This window comes from Oenanthe melanoleuca, chromosome 2 (genome assembly GCF_029582105.1).
Source record: "Oenanthe melanoleuca isolate GR-GAL-2019-014 chromosome 2, OMel1.0, whole genome shotgun sequence".
NCBI lineage: Eukaryota > Metazoa > Chordata > Aves > Passeriformes > Muscicapidae > Oenanthe > Oenanthe melanoleuca.
The window spans coordinates 86,052,324-86,071,686 of NC_079335.1; the positions used below are offsets into that span (position 1 = coordinate 86,052,324).

Sequence of the window (19,363 nt, forward strand, 5' to 3'; positions counted from 1 at the left end):
TTTTAAAAAGTAAAAAAAAAAAAAATCGAAAACTCCATCCCCCCCAAACAACTCTAGGTGTAAGTTGGTTTTTATTTGGCTTCTTGACAGTGTTCAGAATCTTATCTGTGATCAATATTAGCAGAATTGACTCTCAGTTCTGTGGTTTCTCAGATTTATGGTGTGAGTAAAAATAATGTTTCATGTGTCAAGTTTCCTGGTGTATCTATTAATATCCCCAGTCATTCATGTTATACAAGTAAGGAGATGTTAAAAAAGTTTCTTCTATGTTAGATACATCTATTTACACTCTCCTTGGCTCTGTAACAGAGAAGGTGTTATACTGTCTCTCTGTGAGGTTGTTCAAATTTAGTCTGTTATGAAAACAAGTTTAAGACAGCCACTGTTTTCATGGTGAGCAAATGTTTCATATAAAGGAATGAAAAATGTGCTTCATTGCTTTTTGAGTTCTTAGTATTCCTGAAGCTTTATTATCAGTGTCCCTGTGATTTTTTGGTTTTAATTTAATAAAGTGGAAAACTTGAACTACTCTAAGAGAAGCTGGCCTTGTAAACAGGCAGAGTTTAAAACATACCCAGCTTAATCTGGGGGGCTCAAGAACTTCCTGTGTAGAGTTGTCCTACGGCTTGTGGCACTGTTTGCATGGTGTAGTAGGTAAAGCACGTTCTGGTTTGTGTTTGTGGCAGCTGGATGGGAATGACAGGTTAAGGAAAGTGTTCAAGCGCCTTCCAGAAGGTTTCAGACCTAAGGAAGAGCAGTGAACTTTGAGCTGTGAATAGTCACTTCACGGTTCACATGTATTTCTATCCATGTCTATAATTTGTTATAGGAAATTTCTGAAGGGGTAGGAGGAAATCTTTTGTATGTGAAGCAAATGCTTTCCTGACTTCTGTCTTGTATGAAGGAGAACCTAGACTTTTAGCTTATCAGGCCCTTAAGGGAACTTGCAGTGCTCTGACTTTGTCCAATGACAGAAAATTATTTAATCTGATAAATGATTCTTACAGTCACAAACAGAAGGAGAAGCTTTGTAAGTAGCAAAAGCTCTAAGTAAAGAAAATTAAACAGCAACAGGGAAGACGCCCAATTAAAACTACCTGTTGGCTGTCCTATTTTTCTGATTTAAAAATAGCTGTATTTAAAGTATAACAAGAAGATATTTTGAATCTGAGCACATACAGTCCAAGCGATTATTGGCCATCAGATCTTAGTACTTTGTATAACAGTGTGTGGGAACTGCTTAACATGTCCTTAATGAGCCAATATCTTGTTCCCATTCATGTCTATAATTTTCGTGTACTCTCCATACTTTGTCACAGGTTTCTTTGCACATAGGTTTCCCTGGTCTGAGGCAGACCTAAATCATTGAGAGTAGGTATATTCTCAAACAAAAGAATGAGGAATCAAGGAGTTTCTGTCTTTTAATTTGCTATGTAGACCAAAACTCTGTATTGAATAAAGTGATGAACAAGAGATGATTTTGCAGAGCAAATTGTGAAGCAGAGAATGTGAGTGCCAACCTTTATGGTTTCGAACTTCCTTTTTCAGAACAGTAAAATGATATAAGTACTATATGGTAAGGTCAAGCCCAGAAACTACCAATTTTGTGGAAAACCCTGCAGGGGCATAAAAAATTTGGGCTTGATTCCAGCAGGAGCCTTGTAATCCAGCTGAAACATTGATGCTTTAGAGGATTTCTCTGCCACAGAGGGAGTTCTGTTGCTCATTCTTCCTCTTTTTTGCCAGTGCTGTCAGGCTGACTCTTTGTGTGGCCTCTCTGACAGATGGAAATCACATAGGAACGAACAAATTGAATGATTGCATTTTTAGTGCACTTCACTCTTCCAAACGAAAAATCTGTTACATGTTTAAAATACAATATTAATAACTCAAGATGATGGAAAAAAATATTAACTAGGATCAGTTGTCTCTTCCCTGCTGCTAGCAAATTCTTAGAAAGCCTACAGAAATATCTCCTGTTATTCTGGAAGCAGCAGCACTTGTCAGTGACGTTACTGACTTGACCTGGATCTGTAATGGACCCTGAAACTGCCGTCTTGGCGATTAACAGATATTGCTACCCCATCATCTTTTATTTTCTGAATATTCCCTGTGCTTTTGTAACCGTTACAGTTATGATGTTCAATTTTGGTGTTTTACCCCTACAGAATGCAAACTTGCATCCTATATTTACCATTCTGAAGTAAAATTTGAAAAAAGTAGAAGTGTAATATAAATCCTACACTCTGACCTGATGGATATCGCTGATATCCTGATCATATTAGTCAGTCCTGTTGCTAACTGTATTGCTCACCTGATGTCCTAAGTGAGTGTTTTAAGGTTGAAGGGACCTTTAAAAACTCATTTGGGACACCTGACTACTGTCTGCATCAATATTTAACAGATCTTCCCCTTTTTAAAAGAGATATAGCTTCAGCCTGCTCTGTATTGCCATGTTTTCACTTGAGTGTCCATTCTTGTTGTGACAAGAGACTGGTTTACTTTGGAGGTTTTGTTTAATTCTTTTTGCTACTTTGTAGTGGCTGCACTGAGTCCCATAATACCAAAACAAACAAAAAAATTATCTGGGTTTTGACTTAACCTTGAGGCTGATATCTGGATTTGTTTATAAATGCTTTTGTTCAAGCTAGATATATGTAATTTTTCCATTTAGAAAGAATTGCAAATGGTATAACAAATGGAAATTTTTGTCTTGCATAACATTTGTGTCAATGTCCTGGAATTTGCATTAATATAAATAATTATAATTAAACTTGTCTATTGAGTTCCAAGTGTAGAAGATTGCTTTCCTTAGATTAATGCTTCTGTTGGAAAGACTGAATATTCAAGTTTCCACATTTTTTCTCAAAATCGGATGTCACTTTGCATAATAGAACTTTTATGATAGGCATGTTGCATAATAACATGTTTTTAGGTAACCACAGTGAAACTGATACCTCTCCAAGTGCTGTATAATTGCAAGTTGCATAATAAAACCAATATATTTTGGAACTAAACCCAGGAATCTAAACACTGCAAGAATACCTTTCATTTTTTAATCCAGTCTGTTACCAACATGTTTTTGTATTTCATGAGCATTTATGTTATTTTCCCATTTTCCAATCACAACCAGTTTCTTTTTAAAATCTATTTAGCACTGGCCTGCCTTTAAGGGCAATAAGATTACAGTAATGTATAAATTATTATCACTATTTATCCACTATTTATCACTATTTATAAGCTTTATAAAAGCTTATATAAGCTTTTGTAAATGAACTGGGTTTCCCAGTGCAGGTAGTGAGTGCTATAGCCACTTGGACTCCATAACACGAGGTATTAGAAAGCTGGAGTGGGTTGCCTGGATCAGGCTACATATCAGTGAACATGGAAGTCTTTCCCTCCTGGATGGGCTGTTCCAATGCACCTAATCCCTCATGTGGAAGCTGCAAATGCAAATCCAGCTCTAGACTTAAAGACATTAAATTGAGAATTAATATCGGGGAAGAAAGGCTTAAAGGGGATTTTTTTCATTCACGCAAAATAAATCCTCCATGCAGTGGCTGATCCAGCTTGATACCCTTAGCAGAAGGGCTGTTGAACAAGCACACTCACTGCTGAGACATCTCTAAAGCTATTTAATTTTATCACCAGGCCCTTGGAATTAAAGGCCAGGAGACAACTGTTAGCTGCTGCTTGTCTGAGTCCAAGCGTCATCAGGAATTATGTCCTGCCACGGCCTGTCTGAGCTCTGTAAAGATGTGTCACTTACAGGTGAAAATAATTTTATCCTGAAGTATGATGGTGTAGGATTTGGTGACTTATTATTTTTTTGCAATTCTTCACAACTGGAAAAGGAAGAAGGGCTGCTTTTTGATGGCATCAAGACATTGACAAGCCATCACCAGAGGGAACAATAGTTAGAACTTTTGCTATGCTTTTCAGCATTGAAGTACCTCACACGCATCAGTTAATGTTATTCACCTCTCTTGATTCAGCAGCCATTAATTTTCCTCTCCTCCTGAAAGGGGAACAATTGCCGGATGTGATTGACAGTTTATTCAGAGCTAGAATTATCTGTACAAAGAGGGAGCTGTGGGCTGGGGTTACTTAACTAAACCTCTCCAATGGCGGTGGGCTGAGTGGGCCGCGGTGCCGAGGCAGCTCTCTGGCACCTGCGCCCAGGCGTGACAGAACCGTGGCAGAGGCACAGCAGAACTTCATTTCTCGGCGGCTGCTCGAGAGAGATTTCACTGCTGAGCTTCACTTTCAAAGTTCAGATGGAGATTTGGTCATGCTATTGTATTTCAAGTAGGCAACACGAGCAGACCACATGCCGTTACATGCAGATTTCAACTCTGGGTATGAATTTATTTTGGATGTGGCACTCCTGAAGATAATTGTGGGCTTCACCGAGATTTAGGTGCTGTCTGGAAGCCAAGTATGCATCCACCAATCTGTATGAGCAGTGACGGGGAGACTGCAGGAAAATTGAAATGTGTGCCATTCTTTGCTAATAAAACTCTTGGAAAATTCAGGAGAGGGAAAACATTTCTATAGGGTTGTGCTGTTCTGGTTTTTGTTGTTTAAACCGTCCAGTACAGCTGAGTACAGAATACTAATCCTTCTAACAAATGTAGGAAGTTGAGGATTTAATGAGTCTTTAGTGTTAAATTATCCAAATAGATAACTATTTGTTTTATTTGGTTTGGGGTTTTTTGGTCAGATGTTGTGGTTTTATTTACTGGGGGTTTTCCAAGGCAATAAGCTGAATTTATGTTCAGCTATACTATTAGACCATCATTTATCATCCAAACAAGTGAATTTTTAGAATAATTTTTCACTTCCCCTACAGTAGTTTCACTCTGTCCTTTTCTTTCATTTTTCCTTGTGGATCTTATCCATAAAAGTACTTGCAGGAAAAAAGATCAGCAGCATAGCTAAAATGTTTCTTGGCAGCATTTTCCTCCCTCCCCAGTTTTGCAAGAGGCAGTATTTTTCTACCATGTCATGAAAATTCAGGTCACCTGATGATTTCATCTCTTAAACAACCTGAATTCTGCTTGATCAGCATGAGGAAGAGAAGGTTGTATGGCAGAGCATTTGCTTATACATGTTCAAAGCTCTTAAGAGAAACAGAAGTTAACTTGGGGTGACAAAATCCTTTACCACAGTTCTTTCTTTGTAGTGAAAGTTTTTGTCCCTGGAGATTTGACTGTGCAGAGGGATAGGATTTGACTCTTGACTTTTATGGGCTCTGAGAAGAGAGGAGGAAATTCTTGCAGTGTGTAAGGAAATATGTGTAGCAGCTATGTAAAATTGATTTTTGTTCTCAATATTTAGCACACAATTGGAAAACAGGCTGCCTCAGAAACTCTGGTTCCCAAGTGGGTAGACTGAATCAATGAAGACTAATCACTCTATTTGAATCAGAAAATCAAGGTATTCTGCAGAACCAGATAGAGCATGCTTCCTGATATAGTGATAACTAATTAATATTTCACACTTTTTTTTCCCTTCACTTGAATTTATCACATAGTTCCAGTCATTAAAAAGACTGGATAGCTATCTGAACCATGTAATACCATCAGTGGGATTGCTAACCTGATTTTTAAATTCGAATGTTATAGTTTCAGGAATAATCAACAGCTAGCCAAAGTCACAGTAACAGTTATGGACACCAGGTACTAATGTTGTTGTTTCTTATTTTACTTTGTTTTTGGCCTCCTTAGACTTGCTCAATAGTTTCCTGAAAAACAAGCAGGTGTGAGAATGATTGGAGTTTATTCTTTTCAGAAATGTGCTCAACCTGAGAGTTTATTTGCTTTATAAAACTTTTTCATTTAAACCCATGCCCACTCAGCAGAAGTTTTTTTTTGTCAAAAGACATAGTACCTGCATTTCACCACTTCATTGCATTCTGCTTTGATACTTGTTTACAAAATCTGGTCCTGCTTTCCTCTCTCTACTTAATTCAGTTTGTCTTTGTACTTTATCATGGAGCATCTTGGAATAAAGACAATAAATAGTGTGCCAATAAATTAGCCATGACATCTGTTACTTTCAAACCTTTATTGGCAGAAGTCCCTTGAAGTTCAGGGAGCTAGGGAGCAACTTGCTCCTTTCTGTTTGTTGCTTTCTTTTTCAGCAAGGTTTAAATGTGCTAGACCAAAGTTTCTCTGCCCTGTGACCTCTGAAGTCTGAGGCAAATCCTGCCCAACTCCTGCTGATGTCCACTGTCCCTCCTGCGTCAAAATATCTGCTTAGTGTTGTTGTTCTCTGTCTTGTTTCCAGTCTCCTTTAGTGTCCCTTCTCCTGGGACCTGTCAGTCTGTGCTTGGCATCTGTCCCTTTTTCATTTGTGTAGTGGCAAAGCAAAATACAATTTTCTATCTTTTTTTTTTTTTATTATTTTTTGAGGGGTAATAATAATTTTTTCATCAGTGCCTGCTTTTTGTCAACAAATGGTACTTACTGGGTTTTAAAGGCAGTATTGTAGCCTTGAAATTGTGCAGTCTCTTTCTCTTAAAGAAAGGAGTATTTGCATTAGAGGTCCTAATGTTGTTCAGTAAAATTCACCTACTCTGGGCAGCAGTGATTGTTCTCCCTGCAGGAAGTGCGCTGTCGCTTTCAGAAGTTGTTCTTTATTGATATGTCCGGCTGCGGTTCCTCTGACAGCTTAGATGGGCATCTGAGCTCACAACCACAAACCAGAACTGGCACTAATCAATTAACACTTTTAAAGACAGGAGTCTGGCTTTGCCAAAAAAGCAACCCTGTGATCCATCTAGGTTTAGGCTAGATAGGAAAAGCCTAGCGGGGAGGCCTCCTACGTTTCATTTCATTACTGCTTTCAACTGTTTGCTTAACTGGTTTTGACCTCACACGCATCTTTGTTTTATGTTATGTTTTCTTGACTCTTCATCCTTTGAAGGTTGTTCATTACATAGTGACAAAGTTGCTTGCTGTTTGGAATCTCTTTAAGTTGCCTGTTTGCAAGACTGAAGATTGTCTTTGCTCTCACGTGGCTGTTTTCCAAAGCCAGACTCTGGCACTGTACCACTCCGCTCCTCCTCCTTGACTCTTGTCCTGAAGTCTTTCTGCAGCCAAACCTCCCATCATTTTGAAGATGCTGAGGATATCAGTGTTCCTCTGATGTATATGGTTCTTGCCTTATAAATGCTCTTTGTGGTTCTGATGGGCCTGTATTGGAAGAAATATAGTACAATGAAAATGCCACACGTGGTAAAGGTGATCAAAACTAGGAAAAAATTTTGAGAAAGAACTACTTGGATTAGGAATTTTCAGCCTGAAAAGGATACAGCTGAGAGGAGGTACAATTCAGACATATAAAAGGGATTGGGTGAAAAGCAGAATTAGTGATCAGTTGTCCAGCACCATTTCCAATACGAGGGCTGGGGATTTAAGTGAAGTTCACATGGTGCAGAGTTAAAGCAAACAAAAAGGGAGATGGATCTTCACACATTGTGCTGTTAAATTGTGAATTCCTTAGCAGATGATGTTTATGCTAAAAGTGGAAGTGTTTTTAAGGGAAGACTGGAGACATTCATGGAGAAAAAACATACCAAAGGCTATAACCACAAAAACATTTCCTTTTGAATTGGGTAGTCCCTGAGCCTCCATGTATTCAAACCTTGAAGAATAGATTGGAAAAGAATAATTTCTTGCTTGCTCTATTCTTGAGCTGTTCTGTAGGCTTGTATTTTTGTCAGTTATCAAAGCCAGGATATTGGGTGAGACTGCTCTTTGTTTTGTCCTGTTGTGCTTATGTTTGAAAGCATCTCAGCAATGATATTCAGGAATGTAAAACAGAGAAAATAATTGTGGCATCTTTCTACAGGATCATGGCAAATGAATGGGTGGCATAGTTAAGTATATAGTATTACAGTGTTTCAGTATCTCAACTAGAAGTCCACTGGGTTGAGTGTTGTCCTGATACTGTGAAATCCATCACACTAGCAAGGGGAGCAAACCCAAATCTTTCAACAGTCTTCCCACTTCTGTACCATGTGAAAGGTAGACAGCACCATGTCCTTTTTAAGGGGTTAATTATTACAGTATTTGACTAGCTTGTTCAAGAAGAACCTGCCAGATGGGAAGCTTTGGGGGGAAGTGTCACATTAGTAAGAGTGGAGAACTGTGATATGTCTGGGTGTGCAGTTCACACCAGAAGGTTAAGGTTCAAAAACAAGTATAAGTTCTTGTTTGTTCCAGTGACAACTGAATCTACTCTCACCTTTTACTTTCTTCATATAGTTCCATTAACCTACTTGGTCCCTCTCCATACTTAATGTGCATTTAGTTAAATTTTGTCTAGGTGTTAATTTCTCCTAATCCCATTTTACCTGTACATATTCTTTACAATTATTTTAGCTCAATTGCAGTTTTGCAGTGTTTGTGAAACTGCTTTGAAACCTGATGGAAATTTTCTACTATCTGATGGAAGTTTTCTACTTCCATTCAGAACATAATTCTTCAATTAGTTGTATAAGTTATGATATTACTTTTGAATATCAGCCACTGTCCTGCTAGCCTAAGAAGTCAATTATGAGCTAAATATGGAGGGAAAAAAAAAAAAAAAAAGAAGAAGAAAAAGGTGTTCCATGAGACGAATGTGAGCCATTGACTGTTAAAAATACTTTGGTGTAGATGATATCCACTTAAAATCAATTTCAGGTGATGGAACTAATGTTAACCTATTACTTGTCATTTCAAAGTGTTCCTTTATGGCAAGTTAGAGAAATGATTAGAGATGTCTCAAATTATTATTTTATTGCTAGCTATTTAACTGTTCATTAATAATATAGAACTTCCTCCCAGGAAGAAATACTTTAATTTTAGAAGATGTCAAAGGATTGAAATTTAAAGCAAATTCTTTTACAGGAGATGGCTTTCTACATGGCAGTTGACAAATGATATTGGGGGGTAGTTTTTTATATATATCACAGAAATTATAATCATTCATTAATATCTTGGGAGATTATTCTCATTTAAGATATTTAAATTCTTCAGTCAAATTCAGAGTGCTCTTTTAAAATACTATCTTGGAGAGTAATGCAGCTGAAGTTTTAAATATGGCATATCCATTTATGCACTTCATATGAATATGCTCTTCTATGTCTTAGCATTTCAAAACTGCTGGCGCAGAAAAGGGCTGCAAAGGTCATTTATGTATAACTTGTTCGTGATATACCTTGCACCGTGATGTCAGTCTGGAATCCTGCCTCCACAAATTTCTCCTGGCACAATTATAAGGAGTCATTTGCCTGCCACTGTGTCATAGGTGCTAAACAAATTGCAGGCTGGTTGTGTTTGCTTCCAGATAAGCCTAAAAAACAGAAAACAAGCCCTGACTCAAAACAAACAAACAAACAAAAAAAAATTAAAAATCCAACTATTGTTATCATCTAAATGCTTTAAGGAGCTACTAGGATTAAACCCTAGGCTTACTGAATCCCTTTTTGCTCCCTTCTTTGTAATGTCTGTAAAGCTACCTGGTTTTGCAGAATCTCCATTGCTCCACTGATGCTGCACTTTTGTCTTTTAAACAGGACTGATAGACTCATCCACAGTTTCTGGATTCAGATACTTTCCAACAGCAATCAATATGTTTTTAAATAAGATGGAAAGCTTGTTGACTTATAGTCTGAATTTATCAGTTGAAAGTGTGAAAATTGCTTTTTTTTGGCACTAGACATAGATTATATTGACTTAAGTAGAATCTTCTAAAGAGATGGTTTGAGGAGGCCTTGATATTTTTTGGTGTGAGTTTGTTTTTTGGGGTTTTTTTTTGGTTTGTTGGGGTTTGTTGGTTAGTTTGGGGTTTTTTGTGTGATTTGGTTTTTCCTTTCTTTTAATTGGAGCTGATCAGAAGGCAGCAATTTTGTTCTGTGGCTGCAATGAGAAATCCATTTGAAGCATTCCTGCCATTTTGAATATGTTATACACTTTTTCCTCTTCCAGAAAATTAGATTGGCTACCTGATTTTAATATGACCCTGCTAAATTGGGCACATTTTCCTTCTTTTAATGTGTATTTCATTAAATACCTCATTGACTCTAGTCACTGTAATCCATCGCTAATGGCACTGGGAGGCTCTTTTTAAAAGAAATTTTCAAGATGAGTGCACAATTACTCTGGAAAATAAAAATGTGCATCTATAGAAAAGAAGCAGTGATACAGCTGTCGTTCCATACTAAAATCTTGTAGATGTGAAATTGCATTAAGATGAAAAATACATAATCTACTGCAGAGAATTCTAGTCACTTATATGATTTCTTACCATCTCTATTAAAACATCCTTTCCAGTCGTACTAAAGCTGAGAGCACAAATGGTTGTCATACAAATGGGGAATTTTTATTTTTTTTACTCACTGAAAGTGTGCAAAGTTGAATTATTATGATGATGAATCTTGAATTCTTTTATTTCTTCAGTGCTATCCAAAATAGATATATCTTTAATTGCTGGAATCTAGCCTAAGTGTGTCATGGAAGATTGTAACTTAGGTAATTTGAAATATTAGTTGCAACTTTCATTCTGGAAATAATTGGCCTCTTTTATACTGCTCTCTTACACCAAACTTTCCGTCTGCCTGGTATTGTTAAAATAAAAGCTTTAGAAGAGCAGAAGGGAAAAATTAGTATATATATATGTGTGTTGCTCAGTAAATAACTTTGTCCAAGTAAAAAACTTGTTCAAAGCCAAATAATTTTTATTGGAAATATCTGGAAATCTATGCCCTTTTCCTTAGAGTTGAACTAATTCTAAGTCATACATTTGCAAAATGCCCATAACTTTTTTTTCAAGTTCAAAATCAAGCCAAGATGTGGCAGAAGAAATCAGCTGAAATGTTGGTATGTGCAGCAAAACATACCTACTCAACTAGCCAGTGCTTGATTTGTCATTCTGCCAGAAATTTCTCCAATGTTAATGCATATAGCCAGGTGACATAAGAACATTTGTGATGTGTATATTCAAAATTTATACCCAACTGTCTCCTTTTTCTTCTACATCTCTATTCCATATTGAGGGTCACAGCTAGAACCTAAGAGGAGTTGAGGTTCCACTGGAGGAAATAGTTATGTACTCATATCATACAGTAGAAAAGAGTTAATGCATCATCTTTTCAGTGAATTTCATTTATAATCAGACTGTAATTTCATCACATCACTGCAATGAAAACAATAATTTTCCAATTTAGGAGATAACCCATAAAAATTCAAAGGATCAAACAAGATGTTTCATGTGTTGCGTTACTGCCTTTGCTCTTATCAAAAGTTTCTTTAGAGTTAAATTATGACATGAGAATGAGAGAAGATGCATATTCAGCATAGAGTTGAAAATTAATGGTGTTTCAGCTGAACAATTCTGCTGCCCAATAAAGTATTCTACTCCCAAGAATCTCAAGTAAGGTTAGTGGTTGCCTACCATCATTGAAGAGAGTGCTGTCTGTAAAAGTAGAGGAATTGTAATAGCTGCAGTATTTTCTGAACTTCAGAGCAGAGTTCTTTTTTAGCCATTACTTACCACCAGCAAAAGTGAGTATCCTGGTTTCTCTTGGTTGGAGATGCCTATTGAGCAGTAAGCTGACAAGAGCAATAATCAGCATGCTGGTTTAGTTCCCTGCTTTGACTTTCACTGGAAAGTACTATCAGAGCCATGTTGTCATGTTCTCTTGAATTATGTACAATGAAAGCAGGTATGTTTTTTAAGAATGCTTTAAATATTGAAAAGAAAACCCAAATGCAAAGGAAAGACCTCCATAATAATTTTTGAAAATAATACTTTTAAGATGCTTTTTGTTTTAAATCATGCCAGCTTTGAATTATGACCATCTCAAACAGAATATTGCTGCTGTCTGTCTGGCCCAGTGTATCAGCATATTCTGTCCATTCTTTGTCTTTCTAAGGAGCTTTCTATACACGCACTTCTTGTATGAAAGTTGCTGGCAAACCTTAAGTTTCATTTTCAAGTCTGAAGATGCTAGCAACTCCATCTCCCATTTGGATATTATGTGGGACTGGGAAGTGAAATCTGATAATCCTAGACAATAGGTACTAAAATGAATATGAGGATTTTTAATTTCCTTAATCTTGAAAAATTTATAAAGGCTACAATTTCTCACGTACCCAAGTGTTTAAAAACAGTGTCAGCAGTGGAGTTGAGGTCCTTGATGGCTGGGGAAATAATGTCCTCCTTGACAGGCTGGAAGCTGTCAAGTGATGTGGTTCCAGTGGGGAGATTTCTGTGTGGAGCCTCTCCAAGGGTTGCTCCTGCCTTGGCAGAGAGCTGTGTCAGAGAAGGTATTCTCAGCATCTTGTATGACAGGAGGGAGGAAAAGTCTAGCACCCATGCCTTGGAGGGTAAATGAGCAGAGTTTTCTGTAGCATTTAATTACAAAAATAAATAAAAAAGAAACACCCAAAAAACTCCATACCAGACCTAACAGTGGCTTCTCCTTCTGCCTACTTGAACTTTTTAATCTGTGAAATACAAAATAACAAGTGACAGGAAAACATCATAACATATGAATTACAAAGTAACTTGAGAAGAACAAAGCATCTTTATATATAGAGTTGCCTTCAGATATGAAATCTGTCTTTATAAATAAATCAGTGGTATTTTTATTAGGCCTAAATTTTAAACCCAAGATAGTCGCCAATCCTGCCAGTATTTTCCATTTATGTTGTCTGAAGTTAGGTTTAAGAGCCATATCTTGTGGGCTGCTTTCTGGAAGTTCTGAGCTTTGCAGCTCTGATCAAACTGGTCAAAGGTATAATTCCAGCATTTTATACCACTCAAAACTTACTTCATTCAAAACTTGATTTGAAGGAACACTAGAATGTGGCTTGCATGTACAAGTTATTGAGGAAGAAAAATAGCCTAAGAATCTGCTAGACATATTCAGAAATTACTGGCTCTGTTTCTTATACATCTGTTTTAATTATTCTGTGGGGAACTTCAAAACCAATATGTTCCGAATGCATATATATTTTCCCTGAAACTTAATATTATTACAATGTCTTTCTAAGTAGACCCATGATTAAACAAATAATGAGATGACAAATAAACCAAATATTGCTGTATAGACTTTGTTCAATCATAAATTTACCTTGAAAGATACACAATTGTTTAATTATGCTTCTCTTTTAATTCCTGTGTATAGATTTCTGGAAAATTTCCTGTAGTGATCAGAGGTCAGTCAAATAATACACTTGATCAAAAGATATGGTTAATTAGTGAATTTATTTTCCTTTGAACGATTGTAACCTCAATTAAGGCTTAGAGATGCAAAGTATCTGAGAATAATGTCATACTGTAGCAGCAAGGCTGGTGTTTTAAATTAGTACTGGATAATGCTGCATTCACTAACTATCACTGTCAGCTTTCAGTTCATCAGGGAATGGATTTACACTGAGTACAGGACAGAGCCCAAAAGTGTTGCATCAGTTGCAGCACTCCCACCAGAAGTGTACACAGAGACAAAGTCTAAAAACTGAAGAGAAATCAGGTTTTCTACTTGTCTGCATAATTAGAACAAATTCTACACTCATAAATGCCTAATCTCCTAAGTCCTCTGTGTGATCTTCCAAACCTTGGTCCTGCCTCCTGTGTTGCTTTCATGTCTTCTGTAAAGCATCTGTGTGATAGTGGGCAGGGAGGTTGGGCTTGTTTGCACAAGGTAAAACCTGGCCCAGAAAAGTATGAGATTAAAGGAGAGTCTTCCATTTGCTGTTTCAAAATATGTAACAGCTACTCTTCTGTTATTTGTTTGCACAGATCTATGGTCTCAAACCAGGTGTTGCTACTGTGTAGGTACAGAATAATTCAGTGGATGTAGCTGTCATTGCAGAAGGGTTTTAAAGTGGAAATGGAGTTTTTGCAGAGTTTAGCTTTGGGTTGTTCCTCACCACTTAAGTTCAACAGATGGGGAACATTTCAAAACTGCAAGGAAACTGTTTACACAGACGTGATTCAACTAATTCACTTTTATGTAAGTTAATACAACTTTGGTGAGCCTTTGGTTTCCTGTTAAAAAAAAAAAAAAAAAAAAAAAAAAAAAAAAACCAAAAAAAACACCCTACAATACAAAAAATACCCAAAAACAAAGCAACAAAAAAAGCTCCAACTTACTTTGGCACACTGTATCCTTTGGGGATTTTGATATCCAGGGCAGTAAGTCATTGAATGCTACCTCGGGGTGGGAAAGAAACAAATGTATCTGGATTGTGTCCAAATGTCAAGAGAAACAATTCTGGTTTGCATTGGTGTTTTGTTTGATAAATGATCTGCCTTAATTTCCCATTCTTCTATTGGTAGGAAATCATTGTTTAATGCAAATGGGTTCTTCCCCTGACATGGCTTAAGAAAGCTGGAATTCACTTCAGATGGCTTTGACATTTATTGCTTTTTTTTACAGAAGTGAAAAAAACTGTTTTAAAACCAGTGGTTTTGTTGAGAAGTCTCAACTGCTGAAAAGAGATTGTGATTTAAAGTGCCCCTGAAGCATTTAGTGAAGCATTTAGTAAGATTTTTCTTCTTACTACTTTGGGAAACTTTCAGATTTAAGATGAGGTAGTTATTATACTTGCTTTTCACCAGAGGTCCACCTCATCCAGTGTCCTGCCTGGCAGCATCTCTGTCACATGCTTCATGAAGGTTTTCTAGAGTTCTCCTTCCCTAGCATATATCTAAGGCATGTCCTGAAGAGGGACAAATCTATGGGGAGGAATAAGTTTATCCTATACTGGATTTTTTTTACTGAGAAAATGTGTTTGTTTTTCAGATCAAAGGAAATAGTATAATCTTACTAGAAGTATTGGTCCCCAGCAAGGGACTGTCTCTTAATGCTAATGAAATCTACTGGACAGAGCTCATTTCCTGCAGTATTGCAATAATAGAAGCCTTGGTGGTGTTTTCTTCATGTGGTACCTAATTTACGGAATGTTCACTGAGTTTCCTGTAAACCAATTAAAAGCTAATCATGTCAAATAATTTAAAAATCTGTATTGTAGTGTGAGTCTGCTTTGCTGGGTTCATTTCTGAGTCTCAATATGAAATAATTTTTTAATATTGCTGTTTATAATAAAAGTATGTAATTTTTTTTTTCTGTTTAAATTTTTTATCTTTACTCATTTAGATTCTGGTCGGGTTAAGTGAGATGAGTTCTTTTCATGTAACAGCAAGAAATGGATGTGTTCAAGAAATGAGTGTTGTTGCTTCTTGTGTGTAGATAAAATGAGAAGCAGCAACATATTGTACTAGTTGGATGTAAAACAGTTTTAGCATCATGAATCCCAAAGCAAAGGTTCTCACCCTCTCAAAGAAAGTGCAAGGCTAAATTCTCCCCCTTCTCTCATTTAGGGAAAACTGTTGTACCTCAGCACAGCCTTAAATAATAACTATGCAAAAAGAGCAATACAGATGCTTGAATATGAAAGACCTAATTTTAACATAGACCCACAGAGACAAGCTTTCTACTCAGCCTTGCCAGCTGTACATATGCTTATGTTTTCTGAGCATGAGGGAACTGAGTCTGCTGTAAAACTAATGAAAATCAATTCTTCTTGATTGTGCTGTGTTGATTCCAGAGCTGCCAAAGCCTTGGAAGGCAGCCTTTATGAATGCAAGAGTTTTCTTTTGGTTCCTAGAGGAATACCCAGGTGAGAATTTAAAGGCTATTATGCATTCTTCACCAGTTATGAGCTGTTTTTCAAAGACTAGGAGAAACTGAGTGATAATTTACCTTTTGAAGAAGGAAAGAAATATGTACTTGCCTGGGTAAAAAAGGAATAGAGGTAGTAGGGCCTTGTTTTCTCATTGTAACTATGAATTTCAGGTCAGGTAAGACCATTAGAAAATGTCCCAGTCATACTTGAAGGAACAGTTTAAAGTACTCTTGTTGCTTTCTCTTTGTGCATTTTTAGCCTTTCTATCATTATATAAGCCATATGATTATGGATAGTTTTAGACCTTGGTCTCTGCCACCTGGGAATGCTGATCCAGCAGTCCAGGCCAGAGTCTTGGTGCTCCTTTTTATTCTGTGGAGTGGTAAATAGCAGTCAGGTCCTGAGTGGGGCATCACTCCTTGCAAACTATTCCACCAGCCATCCCCTTCCATCCTGCTCCTCTGTAAAAATAACTCAAGTCTGTAGCAGGGGTTCTGCTGTTTCACAGTTCTGATTGCTTTTAGCAGAACTGTTTGGGTGTTTTTCATCCTCACCCTTGCATTTACTGACAAGTATTCCACCCCAATCTGGCTGCTCAAAACAGAGTCCAAACATGCAAAGGATATTATCTTTAAAAACCTTATTTCTATCAACAGACCCTTAAGATCTATGGTGAGCAGATTACTGGGGGTCTTTCTTCCATCCTGTCACATGAATTCACTGCAGGTGATGAAGGAAAACAGGAGCTTTCTTAAAATATCCAGATACCCAGCATGCTGGCTCCATCTCCATAAGAGAGTAATATAATAACTGTCACAAGGAATAGAAGGTAAGGATGTTTCATGTGCTCTTGGTTTAAAAAGAAAAAAGGAAGTGTAAAACATGATTAGAAATTACCTGAAATTTGGGGAGAACTGGCAGGGAATAGTTAATTGTGGAGAAGAAAAATAATTTATAATTTTATTATAGAAATAAGGTTGACAGGTGGGCCCTAGAACTGCACTACCCAACCAACCAGATACATTAATTTTGGGAGCAAAAAAAATGGACACAAAACTCCTATAAGTCTTCCAAGCATGTGTGGCAAGCGTGCTGTCTGCATTTTAGTGGTTCTGCAGAAATTCATCTAGAGTGGTAAAAAATAAAAGCAGTAAAAGAGCAGGGATATATCAGTCAGACCTAAAGAAGAAAACAGCATGACAGATTGGCTTAAGTTTAATGACTTATTGAGAATCCCCTGTGGTAGTTATCACAGAGCTGCAAAATTGGAGAAATATAAATCCAATGCTGTTATTAACATTTCAGTCATTCTCACAGGGAACAGGTCTTAGTTTTTCAGTGGTGCACTTGTGAAATAGCAAAATCTATTAAACCCTCTACTTTTGTCAAATCCTGCCAGGTAAAACCTAAAACACTTTTTGGAAAAATTGGCCTCTTAAATTTATGGCAGAAACCAATCATAGGAAATTGGCCTTGCTAGTACCATGCACATTAACTGTGTTATGAATCAAAGTCACTAGCAGTTTCTTTCTGAATAGTGAAGAATGGTGTTGTAATGCTGTGCTTAATTTTATTTTTCTAAGTTGTAAAGATTTCTCCCTATGGGGATGTGGCACTGGGACAAATGGTTGGCTGAGACAGGTTTTACAAATTCTCACCAGGTCAGTAGAAATGGGTTGGAATGAACTCTGGAGGGCTCTTGTGAGACACTCATAAAATACCATCAATTTTAAAAAACAATATTTTGAGTACTTCTTTCCCTGAGGTGTGGATGGATTTTGCATCCATCTTAGCTGCAGAGTGTTCTCAGCAGAGGTTACAGCCTTGAACTTCAGTCTTTGCAGAGCAGCTGATTGCCTTCAATGGTTTGTGCTCAGATACCCTGAGTTGCAGTGGAGAATGCACCAGAAAATGACTCCTCCAGGTTTGTGCCTGTTGGGATATCACAGAGAAACCATGACAGTCTGAGCCACTGCTTACATTAGGATGTTAATCCTAAAGAATCAACAAAATGGAAAAACAAAACTACAAAAGGAAACGGTGCCAGGCTTCCCTTCCTCTCCAAAAGTGTGCATTCATGCAGTTCTTCACATGTCTGGGACATGGCCAGAATCTTTGGGTGGATTTTGAGTTTGTTTTTTTTTTTATGTGTGGATATTTTGACTTAATAAACTAGGGAGGGTGAAAAGAGGTGTGCAGCAACAGGCAGACAGATCAAGGGGAGATTCAATTACTTTCTTGTTTTGAATTTTGAGACAGCCCATCGGCACTCAGGATACCTGGTTGTCTTTCTCCTGCATGGTTCAGGCAAAGGAAGCTAATAGGAAATATTTGTTTCCTGCTGAAAATATTTGGCACTGATATGAACCCTACAGTTCTTAAAATTTCATTCTCTTTTTAGTGATTGTGAACGTCCTTGCAGTGACTCTTTTTCTACATTATTTTGTCCCTGCATAGTTTGTCCCAAACAGAAATCCACAAGTAAATAGATTTCCCACCTCATGGGTGACTGGTGAGGGCTCTTCTGTACACTTGGGAGGAATTGGCTGGTTCTCTTCTTGAGGCCACCATGTACTGCATGGCACAATGACTGAAACAAAACAAGCTTGAGGGGATGAACCATAAGAGCTGAGTGTTCCTTCCCCCCAAAGCGCCTGAGAAAAATGCAGCAAGGCTTTCTCATTGCTGAGAACAGCTTGAAAAGGCTCCTCTTCCCCTCAAACTAACAGCCAGAAAAATTAAGACCCGCATTGTTTTAGCTCAAATAGTTTTTACTCTACAGCTGGAATCTTTTTCCCTTTTCTTTCTTTAACATATTGTGTTTGCAGCCCCAGGACTTACTCCTGATTTAATATTTCTCTAACAGGGAATAGGATGAAATCCTCCAGATGAAATATTTCTGTTAAATAGCCTAGCAGAGGTGCAGAGCTCTTGGTTCTGTTTATTAGGATTTGCATTTGTTTTGCAGCAGCTCATAGGATAACATGGGAAGGAAGGCCCAGATGCATAACAAAAAGACAGTTTAGGTAGGATTTGTATCCCTTAACAAGGAGTATGTTCAAGAGAGGTATCTAAATCTGACCTAATCCTCTTAGGCCCCATATTCAGACAAAATAACTAAAGACACTTCAAGGCTTTAAAGGAGAAATAAATTTTCCGTATTATGATGGCTACTTTAAAGATAGATGAGCTACTGTCATCTCTTTCCACACTTACTTTAAAGAGAATTTAGAGCAAGTACCTCAGACGTAGATGTTTATACTCTACAGTGGGTTTGTGGGATGATATGAATACATGCAAAAGAAATGTTTTTTTAATCTTGGTAACTCTACTACTATTGTGTTATTTGGGATTCATAGCACTTTAGGTGAGAGTATAATGTGGCTTTCTAGCTCAATTTTTAGTTTAAGACTTCTCTGTCCTTATTGCACTTAACAAACCCAGTCCTAACCTGTGGCTTGAGACCCTGATTCTTTAGTGGTCTTACAACCACGCAATAGCAAAAATCTTTCCAAAAATCTGACTAGTGTTATATGAAAAATCTTCAGTGTTTTGGGGTTTGTGATTTTTTTGAAGCAAAAAGAGAGCTGTAAGTTGATTTTTTTTTTTTAATACTTACAATAAGACACTACAGAATTAAATGGCTTTTTTCTTTTTAAGTTCCAACAAGAAATTTT

The 19,363-nt window shown here is 37.2% G+C and overlaps 1 protein-coding gene and 1 non-coding gene across 6 annotated transcripts in view; both read left to right on the forward strand.

The window, feature by feature from the left end:
* PHACTR1 (phosphatase and actin regulator 1) overlaps positions 1–19,363 on the forward strand; it is a 297,444-nt gene that overhangs the window by 69,174 nt on the left and 208,907 nt on the right. The gene's annotated exons all lie outside the window — the stretch shown is intronic.
* Positions 5,302–5,436, forward strand: LOC130250454 (small nucleolar RNA SNORA5). The gene has a single exon (XR_008839981.1). It is a non-coding gene; the product is annotated as a small nucleolar RNA SNORA5 (small nucleolar RNA).